The sequence below is a fragment of the Nicotiana tabacum genome, chromosome 5 (genome assembly GCF_000715075.1).
Source record: "Nicotiana tabacum cultivar K326 chromosome 5, ASM71507v2, whole genome shotgun sequence".
Taxonomy (NCBI): Eukaryota; Viridiplantae; Streptophyta; class Magnoliopsida; order Solanales; family Solanaceae; genus Nicotiana; species Nicotiana tabacum.
In genome coordinates this window covers 65,869,764-65,892,121 of record NC_134084.1, presented here as the reverse complement: position 1 = coordinate 65,892,121, position 22,358 = coordinate 65,869,764, and the positions used below count along the sequence as shown (strand labels likewise).

The following is a 22,358-nucleotide window of genomic DNA, read 5'->3' as shown; positions in this document are numbered from 1 at the left end:
GATCCCTCTTATACTTTGGGAGTGATGTTGTTCAACAATTACCTAAATATGCACTCTCTCCCGAGTTATGCATACTAAATAGGCACAGCTAATTAAGGATCCTGTCAATTAACTACAACAAACACGTAGTTGAACAAATAGATATTAAACTAGCAAACTATATTAACATACTCAAGAAGTTCATCCTTCAATAGGTTCCATCAAAACCCTAGACAAAAGATTTAGCTACTCATGACAATGGGTAAATAAACTATGAAAATATTCATGATCAAAATTGCAACAAAAATAAAGAAAAGAAGAAAATATGATGTTTTGGGTGATCTCTCACACTTGTTTCTCTTGCCAAAGTACTTTCTAAAACAATACATGCCTCCCTTGGACGAGTTCTATTGTTTAATATAGGATTTTGGGCTAAAAATCTCGTGTTTTGCACTTCAGTCCCTCAATTTTTCGCTTCCTATCGCGGTCCTACCGCGGTTACGCCAGGACCGCGGCCAACTAGCCTCTCAGAATCCGCAACAGCCTTCTGCCGCGGTCCGACCGCGGTTACGCCTGGACTGCGACAGTCCATCTCCAGTTCTGATTTTTTTGCTGCCTTCGCGTGGTGCACTTAGCGGATATTGTACGATTAGCCTCTTTTTCTCCATAATTGATCCCAAAAGTACTCCATAGACTTCTTTTATTGTATATAGCCTGCAAAGCATGAAAAGAACTAATCAGAGTATTTTGTTATTACTTTTTACCACAAAAGCTATACAAGAAGGTGGTTCTTTAAGGCCTAATTATAGTCCAATTCACCTATTATCACTTTGTTCTTACAAAAAAAAGGAAAGTGACTTTAACAGATAATTTGGGATAGTTGAGTGACCATTTAAAAGTCAAACCAAACCGATTACAAAATCCCGACTTGATTTGGTTTGATTTGGATTGGTATTGAGTAAAAAAAAAATCTGAACCAACCCGACATATAAATATATAATTTTTATATATACTTTTAAGATTTTATATAGAATTTTCTTTCAAAAATGTCCAAAAATATTTGGGATTCTTTTGTGGGATATAAATTTTAATAGAATATGAAATGCTCCATATTTATTGACCTAAAATAATGGGTTGTATGTTCACTTTCTTATCAAGTGTTACTGAAATGCGTCTATCTTTTTGTTCTTCCATATTCATATCATATGTTAAGATCTATATATCTTTTTTGAATGTGAAGTAATTATTAATATTTAGGTTCATACCGATTTTTATGTTTAATTGCTAAATTCGATTAAAGCGTACATCAACAAAAAATTATTGTCATACGACTAAAAAAATAACAATTATGTGTACTAATCCAATTCTCCCATAAGAATAATTTAATCGATAATATGTTTGTCAATTGTTTATATTTTTACTAAATACATATATTTACTTATTAAATATTTAACAAAGTAAGATTAAAATAATATTTAAGTAACAAAAAAACCGAAAAACCGACAAAACCGAACGGATCCATACCGATATAGTTGGTTTGGGTTGATTTTGATAAAAACCGAACCAACTCGGTCCATGTACACATGTACTTACCACTATACTATAACGACTACTTGTTGTTTCCCTTAAAATACACATATATTAATATAGAACATTTTACACAATCAATCAATACATATGAACCAATCAATAATGCTGACAAAGATCAGGGGAAGAAGAGACGAAAAGAAATGAGGAGCTGTTGTTGCAGGGACAGAAAGAGAAAGTGAAGCATAGAGGTATAGCGCACTTCATTAATGCACTATGCGTTAAAATGTAAATACTGCGTATAGTACATATATTTACCGTGCTATATCTTAACGGCCGTTTTGCCCGTTAAGGTATAGCGCCCTTTAAAAGGGCGTTATATGTATTTTGGTCACTAAATTTTTTTTTCCACGCATTTCGATCGTTTGAGTCAAAAAAGATCACATTTTGATTCCGGACTCGAGTCTAGGAGAGGGTGCAGTGACAATCTAGCCATATAGCTCTAGATTGCATACATAATATCCATGAATTTACGTTATAATGCACTCACACTCTGACAAGATAAAGATTTTTATACTGTTAGTGTAGTTTAACTTATGATATTAAGTCAGTTACCATTTTTAACAGGTTAGTGATTAATGCTTATCGTAGAGATTTACCTCTAAATGCCTTACAAGTGACAAGTGAGTTGATTATGTAAATAATTTTTACATCTTGATGACGTGGATCTTAAACTCAATAAGCAATTACCTTATTGCATGATGATAGCAGTATTTGAGCTATCATTCATCCTAAGTTTGCCCCATTTCCTTGAGATGGTTTTATCTTATAGAATTTTTGCATTCCTAATAGTACTAAGCAACAAACAATAGGTAGTGCAATTTCACCTTTTTTTTTGGAGGGGGAAGACAACAATAAGATATACCAGTTTTAAGATCTACGAGTAACTCTAATTGAAAAGAAATAAATAAAACATAGAACGAAACATCTGCTACGCCTCAAGTCCAATATTCTAGATAGAGCCGACAGGTATGTTTGTATGACAAAAAATATTTCTAGAAAATATTTTTCAGAAGATACTCTGTCTCATTATCCAACGCTTTCTAAAATTTACTTAGAAACAATTTCAAAAGATGGACTATAGGGGAAAAAAAACATAAGCCACTTAAATTATTTTTCCCCTTTTAATGGAAAATGTTTCTTGAAGTGTTGCTTGCCAAAAAATGACATATTTTTGGAAAACATCCTTCCTATCAAAAACAGCCTACATGAATTTTCATTTTACTTTTCACCCATTTGACCCAATTTATTAATCAAATGGTCCATAATTTGGGGTTCTCCATAGTTTGACTAGTTTACTACTCCCTTCGTTCCATATTATTTATCCGCGTTACTAAAGATATATATGTAAATTAGTAAAAAGAAAAGTGAGTAATGTGGGACGTGTAAAAAGAAAAGTGAAGAAGCTTTTTTAAGGGACGTGTAAGAAGAAAAGGGAACAAGTAATATGGGACGGAGCATAGTTACTACTACTATATATAAATGTGAAGAAGTGTACGAACACTGCAATATGTGGTTGTACAATAAGCAATAAGAATTGTATTTTCAAAATTGTGGAGTTTTTTAGGGTAATATTGTAATTTTGCTGTTATCCAAGAATTTACTCCTACTATTCTGTGAGGCGTGTACTACTTTATAAACACGTGTAGAAACTATTCTTTTCCATCCCACTTAATAGTCTGGTCATCTAAGCGCATTACGTCCTTTTTCCAGTTCTCTTCTTCCTCTCTCTTTCACTACTTGGTAGGAGTAATTTTTAAAAAAATTCTATATCTCTTTGATGGTGAGTGTTTCTGCAATTTTCTTCGTTCATTGCACTTTTTTGGATATATGTTAGTTTCAGCTCTCAGTTCTGGTAAGTTCCCCAGTCTATCTTTGCGTGTTGCCCTTTTGTTGGTAATTTCGTGCTATATTCTACAATTTATATGAGTCTTAATAATTGTATTTAATCTTCACATGCATGCCTAAAACTGTATACCTTGATGAATGCCGATGTATGATTTTGGGTAATTATTTCCTGATGTTTTTTGATTAATTCTCTTTTAGTACAAATTAGCTACTCCAAAATTAAATTGTCTCATCAAAAATCTAAAGTAGCAAAAGTATGAATTTTGTTTGCAAAGCTAGCCCACCTAAGGTTTGTTTCGATCTCCGCTATAATTACATGCCTCTTTCCGTTCATTTTTCTAAAATTTGTTTTCTTCCAAAATTTCTCGAACCGCCCCGTCGAATATATGCCTGATGTATATGCTTCACCGGCTTGTGTTCCAATCTCTTCTAAAGGAAAAAAACATAAGACAATATCACACCTGCATATTTTAATATTTTTCAGCCACTTGTATTCATTGCTTTGTTTTTGTTTAATGTGAACATAAATAATACTGTAGTTGTTGAAGTAGATTATGCATCCAAAGTGTTTGATGATATGTCTAACTCATTTTATTTGGTGTAATGGAGTTCACAAATCTTATTTTGATTATTTTCAAATATGACAGAGGGATCAGCTGAAATAACCAATGCCCTAAGTGATGATTCAGGTGTTCTTAATTTGTGATTGAAGGTTTCCAGCCTTCATAGGATTGCTGGCACCATGGAAGGTTAGTCAACTTCGCTCCACAAAATATTAGTATTTGTCAGATCCATCACAATTGATCTTTGTTAGGATCAGCAATATGAGATGATTGTATGATAAGCTTGCAGAAAATCTTAGTCTCAGTTTTATGCAGTGTAATGTCTATGTACGGTATTTAAGCCTGAAATTATCAGTAATCTTTAGCAGCTTGAAAATCACAATGAAGAGAACTTGGTTAAAAATGTTCCTATAAGTAACTATGCAAATTGATGTATAGTTCATCAATTAGTTCAACTTCTACAGTCAATGCAAGAAAATTAGGCAGTCGAATGAGATGCTTAGCAATAAATTACAGTAGCTTTTCTATAAAGGCCTTTATTGCTTATCTGCGAATACACTTAGGATCACAAATTTATAATCAGTTCCACAAACGAGCCATAAAAATTTATGTTACCTTCTTGAAAAAAAGGAGGTATGAAGATTTTCCATGACTTCATATTTCAGGTTAGTTCTTGACATAGTCTAATGAAAGATGGTAACATCGTAGCCTTCCAGTTGTGAGAGTGCACAAAAGATTAAGGACGACCAAATCTCTCCCTCCCTCCCTCCCTCCCCCTCTCTCCGTGGATATTTAGTTTCTCCCATGTGAACTCTTTCCTACATGCTATCTGGTTTGGCATCGTCAAAACATATACACAATAAACAATTAAACATCACAGTTAGTATGGTAGGATAGATTATCAAACATTATAGTGAATATAGCTTGTAATATTTATGTACATTAACCAATATTGTAGGGATAAGTTTCAAAGGAGATACTTAGAATGAATTTATTCTGCAAAACTTTGCACTTGAACGTGTGTATAGGTGTTTTGTGCATTTGTAATTTTTTAAGTTGGTATGACATCAAATGACAATGGATTGTACAACTATGAACTCGTGTTTTCTACTGCCCTTATGCTAAGTATAGTGAATTTAATGCTAAAAACTTATTCCCCTGATTTCAAACACATACTTTTCTGGCAAGCTAAAGAACGATAATCTTGTTGACAAGAACGTCACAGCATTTTTCATGAGTTGATGGAGTAATTGCTCTCGTGACGGGAAATTCTTTTTTCGTTTCTACACAAGGTTAGATGTTAAATTTGTTGTTTGTCTAAACAAGATTGATAGTTTTTCGACTAACAAGCTCTCCACAGAATAGGCAACTTGAGAGACTTTTTCTGTTATATTCTTTTATACTTGAAATCTTGTCTATTGATTATTTATAGTTAGTGTATATTCTTTTCAGTTAGAGAAATGAAAGCTTTTCTATTGATTATCTATAGTTAGTCTATATTCTTTTTTGTTAGAGGAATAATGTACTACGGGAGCTTTAACGTTTTAAGCATTTCTTGGCATTACTACAGAAGGAGGTAACAAAATATTTTTCTAAGCTTTTTTTTTTTCTGTCAAAATTTTGCTTAGAGGTCGAAACCTTAAATGTTCTACCTTATCAAAGATGAAACCTTGAATGTTTCTGTTGGAGATTTAAAGAAGATTTCTGTAGTAAGACATGACCTATCTGTACATGAATAATTTCCTTTTTGTATGATGTATGTGCTTGACATGAATTGATATTTGAATTTGTTCAAGGCATGAGCTATGGTCTAAAAGTAACCATTTGAGCAAAAAACAGAACCTTTATAAGTGATAATTACATGTAACCAGTTGCTTATACTATTCAATATTTGTGGCTGTGGACATTAGAGTTCTATGGATGTAAAACTCCTTAAAGGTGAGAAAGCTTATTGAATATTGTTCAATTTAGCACTAACGAATTTCCTCTTGGCTTACTCAGTACTATACATACATGTCAAGTATCACCTGATTTGTCATATTACAATTATGAGTTAATGACACTTGGTTCTGTTACATGATATGAATGAAAGGAAAATAAGTTCAATTTTTCATATTAGCTGTATTTCCATGTTATGTTTAAGAGATTACAGAGGATGTCTCTATGTTGCCACATAAAGTTAAAACTTACAGTTTTCTCTCTTTCCTGTCTGGGACAGGATTTTGTCGTTAAATTTCTTTTGCAGGAAATCACTATTCTTTGACTATCTATTTTGCATTTAGCAGAGTTGTTTGAAGGCTACAATCAAATTGTGGCTGAAAGGAAATTCACATACGAACCTATTGGCCAACATTATGGGAATCAGAAGCGAAGACGTATGGTGAGCTTTGTGGTCAAATAAGTTTGTGAAACAAGGAGAAGAAAAGTTACAGAAAAATTGGTTCTTCTGTATTCAAATGGACTCAATGATTTGGTAAAATCTATTTCCTTCTTAACATGTGCAACAATCTCTCTCTCCGTATTGCATGTACCGATGAGTTGAAGAACTGGAAGTGGAAAAGATTAAGAGGTTTATTAATTTGTGTTCGGAAAGTGATAATTATGTTGGCCAGTTTAACATTGTTATTAATCTTAGATACTAATTATTTTTTATGTTTAGTGGAACATACAAAGAATGAGTTTGCACTAAATTATAATCATTCAAGAATAGTTATTCCTCCGACTGCTCCTTGTGATGCAGCAAACCATTGCGGCTAACTTGCCAAATGCATCAGACACTCATAAAGCTCGAGACTCTAGAATCCTGAGGACATGGTTATGTGTTCTCTCTTAGCAGAGTTCACGAGTACAACATGATAGAAATAATAGAACTATAGAAGAAAGATGAATATTCTTGCTTGGTTAAGAAAAGTGAGTTAACTGAGAAAATTTTTAATTTTAATTTCTATAAGAAGCGTTGTATATACCATCACCACCATAGTTTAAAAGAAACTAAATACCTAACAAGTAGGCATGAACTAAAATTTTTAATTTCTATAAGAAGCGTTTATATACCATCACCACCATAGTTTAAAAGAAACGAAATACCTAACAAGTAGGCATGTGCATAAACTAAATACCTAATATGTCGGCCCGTGCTATGCACGTGCATCACCTCTCTAGTAATGTAAAAACTCTAAAAATGACTTAAAAAAGGTAAAAATAGCATGGTCTAGCCAGTTTTCGGACTGGTCATTCAAAAATAGTCGGTGTTTGCCAAGTCATTGAAAAATAGCCACTATTTTGCTGCAACAGAGATTGGTCCAGCATAATATACTGGAGTTCGGTGCACCTGTGTATGAACTTCCAGCATATTATGCTGGACCGGTATACTTTGCTGGCTCCAGTATAATACACTGGAGTTCGGTGCACCTGTGTATGAACTTCCAGCATATTATGCTGGATCGGTATATTATACTGGAACTCCAGTATATTATGCTGAAGTATTTTTTCGGATTTTGAATAGTGTTTTCGTTCAGATTTATCTTTACATGAAAAATGACTAAATTTCAATTACCTTTGAAATTGTGAATTTTTGAATGATCACTTGTAAATCTGGCCATTTTTGAATTTCTCCCTAAAAAAAGACTCTTATTGGATCCAATGTAAGCATACTGACGCAACTACACTTCAGTTCCAGCTTGTTTGCATTGCCTCTATATTCTAATTTCTACACATTTTTGTTATCTAGTTATTTTTGTGTTTTTATTCTTCATGTACTTTTCTTCCCCAAATGCCAGTTGCTTGAAAAGTTAGATTTTCTATTGAAACGGCTTCATTTTTGTAAAAAGCATTTAAATTAAAATAAACCTCTTGTCATATAACTATTTCAAAAAGAGTGTGTAGATAAATGTTGTTTAATTGGTGTTTGGTTGTTATAGCTGCAAATTATTTTTGATCTAATAAACAAATATTATTTTCCTGAAATAAAAAATTCTATAAATAATTATCTAGTGCTCCTAATAACTTATTGTCAGTATCCTCTAGGTAATCAAAAATAGGGTGTTATAAAATATAACCCAAAATAACAATATAGAACAAGCAAAAACAAACTAAGAGATATAGAGAGAAAGAGAGGAAGGGAGATTCTTATTTCTTCTTCAATTGTGTGTATTTTCCTATCTATTACAAGGCCTTTATATAGGCATGAAAGGTGAAGAAAATATGTCATTAAATATGTCATTAAGCATTTGACATGAAGATCATGGAGGAAGAGTAGACATTCACCATAACATGATATTTATCATAACACTTCCCCTTGGATGTCCATAAATAATGTGCCTCGTTAAAACCTTATTAGGAAAAAACCCTATGGGAAAAAAAATCCTAATGAAGGAAAAAGAGTACACATATTTAGAAATACGCCTTTTGGTTGCCTCGTTAAAAACCTTGCAAGGAAAACCCGGTGGGACAAAACCTTGTAAGGGAAAAAGAGTACACCGCGTATTAACTCCCCCTGATGAGAGCATCAGTTCACATCCTTCAGCTTTCGCATCCCAATCTTGTACACCAGTTTCTTGAAGGTTGACATCAGTAGAGATTTGGTGAACAAATCAACCATATTATTACTTGAACGAATCTGTTGCACATTGATATCACCATTCTTTTGAAGATCATGTGTGAAAAATAACTTTGGTAAAATGTGCTTTGTCTTATCTCCTTTTATGAATCATCCCTTCAATTGGGCTATGCATGCTGCATTGTCTTCATACAAAATTATGAGTAGTTTGTCACACTTCAAACCATATTTGTCTCGAATAAGATATATTATAGACCTCAACCAAATACATTCTCGACTTGCTTCATGAATAGAAATTATCTCAGCATGATTAGAAGAAGTAGCCACGATTGATTGCTTAGTCGATCGCCAAGATATGACAGTGCCTCCACATGTAAACAAATAGCATGTTTGAGATCAAGCCTTGTGTGTGTCAGATAAATACTCTACATCGGCATAACCAACAAGATCAGGATTGCAATTATTGCCACAAAATAAGCCCACATTGGTAGTCCCTTTTAGATAACACAATATGTATTTGATTTCACTCCAATGTCTCCTTGTAGGAGCAGAGCTATATCTTGTTAAGACATTAACTGAAAATGTTATGTCATGCCTTTTAGTGTTAGCAAGATACATTAGTGCATCAATTGCACTAAGATATGGTACTTCAGGACCAACAAGTTCTTCATTATTTTCATGAGGTCGGAATGGATCTTTATTTATATCGAGTAATCTCACAACCATCGGGGTACTAAATGGATGTGCTTTATCCATATAAAATCGCTTTAAAATCTTTTCAGTGTATGCTGATTGATTGATAAAAATTTCATCTTTCATATACTCAATTTGTAGACCAAGACAAAATTTTGTCTTTCCAAGATCTTTCATTTCAAATTCTTTCTTTAAACAGTTTACTGCTTTAGGAAGCTGTCTGGGAGTTGTAATGATATTTGAATCAACATACACAAAGATTATAACAAATTCAAATCCAAATCTTTTTATAAAGATACAAGGACAAATTGAATCATTCTTGTACCCGTCTTTCAATAGGTACTCACAAAGGCAATTATACCACATGCGCCTTGATTGTTTCAATCCGTATAAGGATTTTTGAAGCTTTATTTAATAGATTTCTTGAAAACATTAATATGCTTCACAATTTTAATCCTTCAATGATTTTCATTGTACGCATATCAAGTTTTCATGTATTGCCAGATTAAAACCTGAAATAATTATATCTACCATAAGAGAACATGTCTCCATATAATCAATGTGAGGATATTTACTAATTTTCTTTTGTCACAAGTCGTCTTTATGTCTATCGACATGAATTGTTTGCACAAGAACACATTTATACCTCCATTGGCTTTATACTTTCAGGTGTTGGGACTATCCGTCCAACTTCACATTTTTTCAAGTGAAGTCAATTTTCATTGCGTATTTTTCATTTGGCCAATCATTTATCTGTCCAAATTTCAGGACAGATTTGAGCTCAAGATCCTCGTCAATATTAATAATATTGAGCGCTACATTATGTTAACAATATCATCGACGATCATTTTATATCGGTTCAATTATTACACAATAAAGACATAACTTATTGAGATCTCTTTATCTCATTATTTTCAGGTACCTGAGCCTCTCACATGAGGTCTTACGAAGTGTTATGTCGTGGTGCTCTTCTAGAGCATTTGCCTCCTTATTATGACAATTTTGCCCCTCTCCTTCTTTAAGGAGTTTTATCTTTGGAACCGATTGGTCTGTTACGCTTCATGCATGCCATAGACTCTGTCCCTCATGGACTTTATTCTATTTGGAACATTAACAGCTGAAATATGACATTTAGTTTTGGGTCAGCAAATGCGTCTGACAACAATTTATAAATTAATTATCACTTAAACTTCAAGTTCATATTTTCTTGTACGAGGATCTATATCTATCCATTTTCTCCCCATAATATTGGGATCACCAACACATTTCCCAACCTTCTTTGGGAACCCATCTTTGTGCATTGTGGTGGCATAATTAAATCATATAGCACATTCATATTTCTATATAGAAAGTTCCTGACCCTGAACCGATTGTGATCGGGAGAAATTTTCATAACTTGGCTAGATGCGTATAAGTGCTGGTATATATTAAATAATACATCTCATACCAAATTTCATTTTTGGGAGTTTTGTTCTCATAACCAATGATTTAGCTATAATTGGAGGCATACAATTTTCGCTAAACCAACTTGGATTTAAAGCAGTATTATCAAGATAAATCATCATAATTTATATTCTGGAATTGTGCTCTAATAATTTGAGCAAGCAATCTTGCAAAAACCAAACTGCAAGTTGATAACAAATGCACATGTGACCATAAAAACAATCTTGCAAAAACCAAACTGCAAGTTGATAACAAATGCACATGTGACCATAAAATAGATGCATCTATTAAAATCATATAATAGTAAACGGTCCACATGGCAGGTGACTGGGCCCATATATATATCACCTTTTATTCCTTCCAGAAATCAAGGGATTCAATCCCAACCTTTAACTAGTATATCATGAGAATAAGCAGCACAAGAGAATTCTTGAAGAATCTTCTATTCTTCAATATATGTCAATGTAATTCTTAATTAATTTTTCGCAATCATAATTGAACCAAAATGGTCAACCGGTCATACCAATTAATATTTATTTTAGTAAACCTCTAGTTTACTTGTGGCATATGATTCCAGCATCATGCTTATATTTGTGTAGTACAAATAGAAAGAAGATCGGGTAACCTTTCATATTTACCCGGTATGATTATAGAAATATGAAGATATTCAATCTTCCTTTCATTTATAGTCTCAATATGCCAATCACTTTGACTTATATATTTGAAACTCAAAAAGTTTCTTTTGAGACTTTACAATATCAATGTCATGAATAAGTTTATTCATCCGGGTAGTAACAAATTAGTTTTTCCGGAGTTCTTAACAACTTTTGTACTACAAGATCTTTTATCATACCATTCACATGGCAAATGTCTCCTTCACGGATAAAATTCTATCATAATAAATTGTCATGGTCAAAATCATCATAAACAAAATCATTTCTTACTTTAATTTTGCCTTTAATAATTTTTATAAGGCATGACAAAATAATATTTGGCGTATCACATGTACGCGGCTAATAATATTTATTTTCTTTATTTTACTCAAACCTCTCTTAGAGGTGAGTTGTGTGGTATTCATATAATCATGAATTGCATGTCTTTATTCATTGCTTTTATCACATATTGCCACATTCAACTTTAGGAATGAGTTTGCATTCTCAATGCTTATCACAAGTCACATTCTCTTCAAGGAATGGATCATAATCAACGATGTGCTTTATTATTTTCATACCAATTTGATGGTAAGCATTGCCTTCACATTTTGAAAGACTATTTTGAGAATCCTTATTGTTCTCCTTTTATAATCATAGTGATGATTATTATTATTTTGATATTTGGAACGCCCACGTTCATTGTTCAACCACTTGTCTTCTTTGAAACTCTTTATGCACTGCTATCACATTCACTTCAAGAATGGAGCAAATTAAGTGGGACAATTTTCATGCCTTTTCATGAAAAATATATTATTTTTCTTTAGTCATTATATATCATCAATATGGTACAGTGGAATTCAAACCCAATGTCGTACCCATATAAAGGCATGTTAGACTATAATGAATTGGGACTTAAACCCAACTCTTATCATCATGGAGCATCAGGACTTAAATCTGATGTCTTATCCTTATGGTGCGTTGGGACTTGAACCTATCGTCTTACCCTCATATAATATTTATCACAAATTGTCTCATTCACTTTTAGGAATGGAACATAATTTTATGTAGCCACAAATAAGTAAATAGAAATGATAAGAACTATTATCAACAAAAATATGATAGAGTACAAACTCGTGTACTAGTATCTTACATATAAACATTTCAAAACAGAAAGTCACCATGTAGCGTTATTACTATATGATGTGTTACTGCAAACTAATGCATGATGATTACATAAAATATACACAAGAATTGAAACACATAACTAAATATACAATTTCAGAAAGCAAACAATCATGAGTAATAACTATTGCTAGCATATTCTGTTAATAGAAGATGTCAAATAGACTAGTAAAACATAATGATATCACTTTGCCAACTATCAACATAAAAAAAATATGTTGCATCTAATTAGATTAGTATGGATCATAATATAATTGACATTATTTTTCCTGTACCTAAAGCAGACGATTAACGAAAAATATTGCCTTTACTAAAATAGAAACCTAAGTATACAGTTTTTCACTCGCAAAATTTTTTCTTTCTCAAAGAAGCAATAGAGTCACATCACGAAGCCAAACAAAATCGGAATAAAATCTCAACGTAGTATTACTAACATATTAAAATCCTTGAAGTAATATGACCATTCCTCCAACATGATCATGTGACATAACTATTATGAGTAAGAAAATCACCTTTTCCAGATTAACAGTATTTAGCTCTAACATGCTTGAAATTTAATTTCATGGGACCTCTAGGATATAGTAGTAATTATTATCTACCTAATATACATATCTAACTTTTGTAGTAATTATGTTATAATTTATAGAACCACTAAAAGGCTATACCAAATATTAGCATCTGATGGTCCTACGTTGTTTCATTCGCTCCAAACTAACATATAACTCCTTTTCATTTTCATGGCGAGATATGAAAAGACCATACGAAATTTTGCTACAACACTTCAACTTTTATGCCTAATTTTGTGGCTTACTTTGAAGTTGAAGAAGACCAAAACATTACTGAAAAATATAATATGACTAAAATAGACAATATAAGCAAACTATCAACATGGCATATGAAATGTCGTAGGTATGATGATATAAATGAAATATTAAAGACTCGTGCTGATAACGTATTATAAAATATAACCCAAAATAACAATATAGAACAAGCAAAAACAAACTAAGAGATATAGAGAGAAAGAGAGGAAGAGATTCTTATTTCTTCTTCAATTGTGTGTATTTTCCTATCTATTACAAGACCTTTATATAGGCATGAAAAGTGAAGAAAATATGTCATGGAATATGTCATTGAACATAGAAAATATGTCATTGAATATGTCATTAAGCATTTGACATGAAGATCATGGATGAAGAGTAGACATCCACCATAACATGATATTTATCATAACACTCCCCCTTGGATGTCCATAAATAAGAAAGAGAACGAAACCTGACAAAATTTTTATATGGCTTTTCAAAATACTTCAAAGAAGAAAAGAACGACATTTTTATTTTAATTATACAGGGATTATTTATTTTATTTCAAATTGAAGGAAACAAAAGCTTACTATTTCATGTATGAAAAAGACATTCCTTGATAGGTGGATGGATTTCCTATTAAGTTTCTTATTCTCCAAGTGGCAAATATTTTATATTTTAGAAGTCCTCAAGTTTACTTGTTCTTTATAATTTATAAGTATGTCAATGAAATATCTTTGTCCAATAGAGGTTCCTATAGCTACTATTTATTTATTACTATTATATTAATGTTGATTCCTTAGACTACATTATTGAAAATATTGAAACAGAGACAATTCATCCGTGAAATAGTCCAAAAACACACCAACAGAAACAATTAACCAATAATTAAATCTATTCAAAAAGAGAATCCCCCCCTCCCCCTCTCTCTATCTCAATTAAATATATTGTGCAAATAAATGTTAGAAAAGGGCGGAACTAGAGTATAACTTACATGTTCGATTAAACTCAATAGCTTTAATCTATATCATATATTTTTAAAAAATAATTAATTTAATATGTACAAATTATTAAAGAAAAATGACACATATATACAACTCTGGAAAGCAATTTATAACCATTTAGCCAATAATGAGCATTGTCAGTACAAAAAAATTGGGAACACGCAAATCCTATAATATTGTCTCTTTTTCTTCATATCTTTTCTCAGTCTCACCCTAGATATTTTCTCCAACAATCCCTTAATAACTCATAAATCTCTAAAAATTTCTCTAGTCCTTTGTTGGCCAAAACAGGGTAGGTCGCCTAGCACTATGTTTGGATCATCGTTCTCCGTCATTTTATAATGTATTCTATTGCATTGTATTGTACCGTACCGTTTAATGAATACAATGTTTGGATAGATTGTATTTTTTGTTATTGTTAAATAATATTTTATTATTTGATTTGATTGTATCGTACTGTACTGTAACTGATAAGTTTACTAAAATACCCTTAATTGTTTAAATATTAAATTTATTAAAAATTCTTATAAAATAATTTTAAAAATTAAAACAGAAGAAGACAAAACACCTTAAGAAAGCAAAACAAAAGAGTGAGACACAAGAAGACAAAACAAAGAAGCACAACTAGTTAGAATTGAGTTAAAAGCAAATCAGGAGAAAAAATAAAACAGAAGGCGCCAAAACATGTTTAACGTTGGTCTGAAAAAAACAAAGCAGGTTATAGGTTGGAGATTTGGAGTTAAAATAGAAAAAAAGATAAAGGGTAAAATAGAATTGTGGAGTAATAAGTTAGGGCATAATTGGAAAAAAAAATAGGAAACAATCCCACCACACCAAATCGGTTGTTTCAAAAAATGGGACTTTTTCATTGTCCCGGAACAATGAATTTAACAATACAATACAATACAACCAATTTTAATGAAATAATCAAAACAAACATTATTTTGGGATAACAATACAATACGATACAATAAGGAACAACCATCTAAACAAGCTGTAAAAGTTTTATTCTCAACAATTTTTTTGACAAAGTATATCATATTGTATATCCTATATATTACTGTATCACGCACAGGTTTTCTTCCAGCACAGTTTTTGACAATGTATCACGTTGTATATTGTATTTATCAATATCTCTCTCACACACACACACACACACATATATATATATATATATATATATATATATATATATATTCACATAATTATATCCAGCACAGTTTTTGACAATGTATCACGTTGTATATTGTATTTATCAATATACACACACATATATATGTGTGATGCATGCGTGATACAATAAATAATGATATATAATATACACCACCTTAAACACCCTCTTTTCTCCATTTTAACATATCGCCCACCATATCACCACTACAAAAGCGTCATAACTACCAATCATTCTATTATAAAAAAATTATCATTCCAATCAACAACAAAAAAAAACAGAAAAGGAAAGAAAAAGAAATTTGAAATCTACCTCTTGAAATCTCGACACTACTAGAAATCCGGTAAAAAACGATCACAAAAAGTGACCAAAGTTGGTCGCTTATAGGTCAAAAAGCGACCAAAAAGCGTCCAAACATGCCTGGTCGCTATATTGCTGGTCCCTTTATTTTAGGGACCAAAGTTGGTCGCTAATTAGCGACCAACTTTGGTCTCTAAGGTAAAAGGACCAAATATTCCTGGTAAAGACTATAGCGACCAACTTTGGTCGCTTTAATATTTTAATAATATAATTTTGGTGACCAAAGTTGGTCTCTACATGTAAATTACGTTTTTTTATTTATTATTAATCAAAATATAGCGATCAACTTTGGTCTCTAATCCAAATATTATATTTTAAAATCTGGAAAATAGAGACCAAAGTTGGTCGCTTTTTTATTAATTTTTTTTAAAAAAAAATACCAAAGTTGGTTGCTAATTTCAAGATTTTTTTTAAATATAAGCAACCAAAGTTGGTCGCTATATTTCCAGATTTTTTTTTTAATGGAATAGCGACCAAAGTTGGTCGCTTTTTGAGTAATCTGGGTTAATTAGCAACCAACTTTGGTTGCTATTTCCCAGAAAATAATTTTTTTTAATAGAAAAGTGACCAACAAGCGACCAAAGTTGGTCGCTTTTCTGGGTATTATTTTGGCACAAACTACCTGTTTTGGCAGCTACACCACCTGCCAGCATACCAAATCCCTATTACAAACAACAACAACAATACCAACAACAACACAACAATAACACAACAACAACAACAACAACACAAAACCAACATTAAAACAAACAAAGTATAAAGTTCAATAGAACTACCACATTAATCTAACCAAACTAAGTTAACTCTTATTACAAGCCCATTCGAAAATCGATTCTATTTGTCTAGTTCAAAGTGTATAAAAGTCAATGAGTGTTTTGTACATCATTATCATCACCGTCTGATGAACTTTCATCAGCAAAACGGTATCTAGAAGGGTCTACTTGTTGAGGACGGGAAGAACGATCACGGGAAGGACGGGAGGAACGAGCACTTGGAGGACGGGAGGAACGAGCACGGGGAAGGCGAGCCTCTGGCGATGAGTCAAGCGATCGGGGAATCGGAAAACCTCCAGAAGCTAGGAGAGATTTGAGCTGCTCTTGCATGCCCTGGCACTGAGCGACCACACCAATTTACTGAGCATCTATAAGCTTTTCTCTTTCCTTGGTCGCTTCTAGCTCAGATGTGAGCTTTGTCACAGTCTCCCACATAGCTGAGAGGCTCTCCCCATCAAGTTGCTCGGCTTGCGAGGAAGTACCTATTCCTTGCATTCCACACTTATAGCGATAGAATTTCTTAGTAGGAAGCCCATATACCTTCCCCCATTTTGGACTGCCTGCAGCCTCCGTCCACATTCTTTTAGCATCCTCGCCCGACTTATTAGGTGGCTGATTGCGCATGAATTCCTCCACTTTAGCTGTAAAGCGACCCTATAAGAAAAATTACATTGAATTAGTATTTCAAATTTATATAAAAGTAAATCAAAATACTTAATGAAAAGTGAAAACTTACATGTACAGTCGAGGCTCGTCCCTCGACCCACCTTTCTTGATCCGTCTCTTTCTTCTTCTTCACAATATGAGTCTCCTTGAATAGCTCATCTTGGTTCATCGGATGCCCCAACTTCTTTTCCTGAAAACTCATAAATTTTAGTTAATAAATAGAATAGATATACTTTGAAAATTAAAATAAATTAAGCAATTACGTACAATTCTTCTTTTTATTGTCCCTAGGCTGATCGCACCTCAAGTGTGCAAGGATCCTCCCTTCTCAGATGCGCGAGCTTTCTTTCCTTTTTCGCTCTTCTCTAAGAACTTTTCAGTAAGCCATTGCCTTTGCAAATCCTCCCATAAATTCTGAAGCAATCAGTCGGGCTTCTGGTTCAACTTTCTAGCTTTGGAGAAAGTATGTGACAACCGCTTACGAGCTTTGAGATGAAAATTTGCAGCCACGTCCGTGCTATAGCGGTGTTCCCATACACACTTGCTCTGTATCTCAAAAGTTAAATATTATATGGAAATATCATAAATATAAATAACTATACTGCTTAAAAGAACATTTATACCTTAAATTCATTGAAAATTTGCTCCTTCAACGAGAATGGGAATTCACTCCAAGACACATAAGGGCCATCATAAAGCTTTCTGGTTGCTTTTGTGATTATCCTCGTAGTAATATTACTCGGGATGAACCTGCAATTTAATAAAAAAAACACATTAATATCTTAGTAAAAACTGTACAAGATAATAAACGTAAAAATAACAAATAACTCTTACCCATCACCCTCAGGGACTATGATGATCCTGCCATATTGATCATAATGCACCTCCTCGTCAGCATCAACATCACCGTTCGAAACATGTATATCAGAGGCATGTGTGTAAGGTGTAAGGGGGTCAGAGCTAGTATCTCGTAGTCGAAGGCCTGAAATAGATAGAGTCCCTGATGAAGATGGATGCGATCCCTGTGACTGCGACATAGCTGTATGGACTGCCAGTGGATGTGATATTGATTGCTGTGACCCGAGTGGCTGTGACACTGATGGCTGTGATCCATGTGGATGTGACATGGATAAATGCGATCCATGTGATGCTGATGGGTGTGATCCACGTGGTAGTGAGGCAGGTGGACTGTATGTCGGACGTATAGTCCTATGGCCCTGTGAGGAAAGACCTGGTGTCTGCACGAAGGTGTAGAGCATGTGATGCTGTGGCAGCTCAGAATAGCCCTGGGGTGGAGGCAAAGACATAGGCATAGGCATAGGCACATCAGAAGAGGGTGGAAAAGATTGAGTATTATCTTTTACCCTCCTCTTTGGTTTCCTAGCCTTTTCTCGACCCCGAGAACCACTATGGTCATTGTTACCTCGACCCTTGCCTGTCATCTACATAATATAATACATATTTAGATTGAAACATATAAAGAAACTAGCTATAAACGAGAGTTATTAAAGAAACCAACTTTTTAAAGCTCATCGACGTATTGTTCCTCATCAGAGAATTCTTCTTCCTCACTAGTTTGAGCTTCATCAGTTGATTCTTCTTCATCATTTTCTATAATTCTTACTTTATTTATATCAACTTCTTCCAATATGTGTTCAGGATTTTCTAAATCATTTTCTAAAAGTTCGTCCACTATTTGGTGAACACTGGAGATATCGTTTTGATATGCAATATCTAACACATTCTCGACTTCCACCCTACCTACATGCTTAGTTTTGATTACAACCCACCAATCGGACTTATTCCGCCGTAATGGATAAGAATCATAATACACTTGCCTAACATTATGTGCAATTATGAAAGGATCATACCGATCATACTCCCTCGTATGATTAATATCAATTATTGTATTGATTGTGTACTCTTGTACCTCTTGTTGGATTTGGGTCAAACCACTTGCATCTAAAGAGTATCAATTTCTTAAATGGCCAATCTGTATATTCTAGTTCTATTATTTCTTTGAGCACACCATAATAATCAATATCTCCAACTTGGTTGCCATCACCACCTTGAACCCACACCCACTGTTATTGCTATTTTTATTTTTAGAGCAATCCTCTGTATGAAACTTATAACCATTCACAATGTACTTAGACATTGTTGTGACCTGAAGCCCAGGTCCCCAAGATATATCTTTCAAAAATTGATTTGCACCATTATTTGGATCATTTACCTACATATTGTTAAAAAAATTCATAAGTTAGCATAACTTCTAAACATTGTTTACCTACATAGTGTTAGAATATTTTAAGGATAAACTTACAAATTGTTTGAACCATGTATCAAATGTCGTATATATAACATCATGGCCAAACTGACCCACGAAGTAACTGTGACACATCAAATATTTTTAGTAGTTGCATTAAGATGTAATCACAGTAAATTTTATATTTTGATAACTATTAAATCAATACTTACTTGAGAAATGGTACAACTTCGGGACAATTTAGCAACACATGAAGTGTAGCTGACTTGTACTCCATATCACTCAAACTTCTCTTTCTAACATCCTTAGAACATCGACCTGGTTGATTAAATATGGACATAAGCGGATATAATGGATCATTCACACATTCGACCGTATGCCTATTGGGCCTATTCCTAGCACATGGCACATTACTCTCAAAATAATAAGAACAAAAATGAGCAGTTTCCTTTGCAAGATAAGCTTCGCATATAGATCCTTCAATCCTATTCCTCTGCTTAACAAATTGTTTGCATTTGCCAATTGTCCTACATAATTTCATGTTAGCCAAGAACATTCAAATAAAACAGAAAATTACATCAAACTTATAATATTACCTCTCAAAGGGATACATCCATCTGCATTGAACAGGCCCTCCAAGTCGTGCCTCGTGTACAAGGTGGATTGGAAGGTGTTCCATCACATCAAAAAACCCACATGGAAATATCTTTTCCATCTTACTAGAAGTTACACGAATGTTCTGATCCATCCGGAGTAGGTTTTTTTCCCTTAATGTGGAAGAACACAAGTCTTTGAAAAACAAACTAATCTCTGTGATGGGTTTCCAGATTCTTTCAGGCAAACCACAAAATGCAATAGGCACTAAGGTCTCCATGAAAACATGACAGTCATGACTTTTCAAATGGCTCAACTTCCCTACCTCCATATCAACTTTTTTCCCAAGATTCGATGCATAACCCTCAGGCATCTTCAATTTTGTTACCCAATCACAAATTTGCCGTCTTTACTCCAAAGTGAATGTGTAACTTGCTTTGGTCTTGAATATCTTACCATTGTTTGTTGTCTGCAAGTATAATTCAGGCCACCTGCAATATTCTTGTAAGTCCATTCTAGCCTTCGGGTTATCCTTTGTCTTACCTTTAACATCTATCACTGTGTTGAACAGATTATCAAAATAATTCTTCTCAATATGCATGACATCAAGGTTGTGACGGAGAAGATTATCCTTCCAATAAGGCAACTTCCAAAATATACTCTGTTTCGTCCAATTATGAGTAACATCGTATCCGGGGAATCTATAAGGTGGAGCTTCAGTAATTTTACTGAAGTTCTGGACCCTCTCCCAAATTTCCTCACCTAAAAGTATCGGAGGTGGAGAATCATATTCCATTTTATTCTTTTTGAATGCATTTTTCATCCTTCTAAACTCATGATCAGGAGGCAAGAATTGACGATGACAATCAAACCATGATTGCTTTCGTCCATGTTCAAAGTGAACGCTTTACTATTTTCCATGCAATAAGGACATGCTAGCTTCCCAGCAGTCATCCACCCAGACAACATTCCATATGCAAGAAAATCGTTAATTGCCCACATTAAATTAGTACGCAAATTGAAATTCTGCTTGGTTGATATGTCATATGTTTCAACACTATCGTACCACAATTATTTCAGCTCATCAATCAAAGGTTGCAAATATACATCTATCAAACTTTTCGGATTACGTGGACCGGGGATAATACAATTTAAGAATATATATGGACTAGTCATGCACAACTCGGGTGGTAGATTATAAGGTGTAAGAAAGACAGGCCAACATGAATACGGTGTCGCAGATACAGAAAAAGGCATGAAGCCATCCGCACACAGACCTAACCGAATGTTCCTTGGTTCACTAGCAAAATCTGTATATGTCCTATCAAAGTGCTTTCAAGCTTATCCATCTGAAGGATGACACATAACACCAGGTGGTCTTCTATTTTCAAAGTGCCATCTCATATGAGGAGCAAAACTCATCAATGCATATAACCTCTTTAACCTAGGTATAAGAGGTAAATAATGCATCGCCTTGATAGCGACCATCTTCCCGCTGGAAAGCCTCTTGAAACGAGGCTTTTCGCAAAATTTTAGAAATGCTTAAATTTGCATCATCTTTATAATATAACATGCAACCATCTTCACAACAATCAATTCTCATTGACGAAAGTCCTAACTTAGAAACTAATTTCTTTGCCTTATAGAAATCAGTAGGTAATTTGAATTAGAGTCAACTAGTTCACTCATAAGGTCAATGAAAGAGTCCATGGCTGCTTGAGAAATATTCCAATCAGATTTGATACTTAGTAATCTAAATGCAACAGACAGCTCAGAGTGCGGACTTCCATTATGTAGTGGACGACTAGCTGCCTCTAACTGTTAATGAAAACATTTTGCATCATCATTAGGAGTTTGTTCAACATTTTCATTGGGCTCACCCCTAAGTGCATCCCAAAAGCATCCGCAACCATATCATGAATTCTAGAATCACGATTTATATTCTCCACCGACCTACTACTTTCACCCACAACAATATTTTGAAATATCCCATGGCTACCATCTATCTTTCCATGATTAGTCCACACAAAGTAATTTGCTATAAACCCCTTCATATAAAGATGATGTTTAACTTCCGCTGGTTTTCCAAACTTCATACAGTCGCACCTAACACAAGGGCACCTAGTTACTCCTTCACTTAGGTATGGTGGAAGTGGCATTGCATATCTAATAAAGTCATCCACCCCTTCTACAAAATTCTCCCGCAATCCCTGCCGAT

General features: G+C 33.6%; 1 long non-coding RNA gene across 1 annotated transcript; it reads left to right on the top strand.

Moving 5' to 3' along the window:
* Positions 1-3,231: 3,231 nt before the first annotated feature.
* Positions 3,232-6,629, top strand: LOC107792377 (uncharacterized). The gene is made up of 3 exons (XR_001649519.2): positions 3,232-3,421; positions 4,062-4,163; positions 6,263-6,629. It is a non-coding gene; the product is annotated as an uncharacterized LOC107792377 (long non-coding RNA).
* The last annotated feature ends 15,729 nt before the right edge of the window (positions 6,630-22,358 follow it).